This window comes from Nannospalax galili, unplaced genomic scaffold (genome assembly GCF_000622305.1).
Source record: "Nannospalax galili isolate Female #2095 unplaced genomic scaffold, S.galili_v1.0 scaffold103, whole genome shotgun sequence".
Taxonomy (NCBI): Eukaryota; Metazoa; Chordata; class Mammalia; order Rodentia; family Spalacidae; genus Nannospalax; species Nannospalax galili.
Genome location: NW_008352136.1, coordinates 2,221,678 through 2,222,738, shown reverse-complemented (window position 1 = coordinate 2,222,738; position 1,061 = coordinate 2,221,678). Strand labels below are relative to the sequence as shown.

Here is a 1,061-nt window from a genome sequence, read left to right as displayed (position 1 = left end):
CCCATGTCATGCAATGCCCGCAGAGGACAGAAGAGGCTGTCGGATCCCCTGGAGCTGGAGTTATGGACAGTTGTTAGCTGCCATGTGGGTGCTGGGATTCGAATCTGGGTCTTCTGCAAGAACAGTGTTCTTAACTGCTGAGCCACCTCCCCAGCCTGTCCTTCCATTTCTTTAATGTTTTATGGTTTTTCAATAAACTCATGCACCTTGGTCAGATTTAGTCAAAAGCACTTCATTCTTCTAGATGACACTACAGATTGAAGTTTTTCCCCGATTTGATTTTGGAATTGTTCAACTGTATAGAACATTTCTGATTATTGATCTTATATTCTACATCCTCCAGGGACTCATTTATCCTATTTACATAGTATTCCTTGGATTTTCTATATGTAAAGTCATGTTTTCTGTGACTAGCGATACCACAGATAGCTTTATTTCCTTTCCAATTCTCTTCAATATTTTTTCGAGACAGGGTCTCATATAGCTCTAGCTGGTTTGAACTCACTATGCAGCCAAATATGACCTTGAACTTCTCTCTGACCTTCCTGCCTCCACCTCCCATGTGCTTGTGCTGGGATTATAGGTGTACACCACTCTGTCCAGCTTCCGTCATTCCTTTTTCTCTCTCAGTTGCCCTAGCCTGAAACTGTAGGGGGAAAGTAGACGTCTTTATTTGTTCCTGATCTTAGGTGAAAGAGTTTACTGTACCTCAAGAGTACTGGGGCTGCAGGCACAGATGGTCCCCACAGAGGCCTGTATTGTATTAAGGGGGTGAAGTACATTGATTGATTTTTAGACACTGAATCATCCTTGCATTCCTGGGATGAGCCCCACTTAGCCATGTAATCATTTTATGTCTTTTTGGATTGAATTTGTTGAAAGTTTTTCTAAAGATTTTTGCCTTTGTATTCACAAAAAGGGCTGGTTTGAAGTTTCCTTGTGATGACTTTGTCTGAGGGAGATATCAGGACACCAGTGAGGCCCCTCCCTTCTATGAGGACTAGCATCTTCAAGTGAGGTGGGAAACACCCTTCTTCCTTTTTGCTCTCTCTTTTCATTCT

At 42.4% G+C, this 1,061-nt stretch overlaps 1 protein-coding gene across 1 annotated transcript in view; it reads right to left on the bottom strand.

The window, feature by feature from the left end:
- The window catches only part of Sgsm1 (small G protein signaling modulator 1), a 121,239-nt gene that overhangs the window by 17,408 nt on the left and 102,770 nt on the right, over positions 1–1,061 (bottom strand). The window lies entirely within an intron of this gene.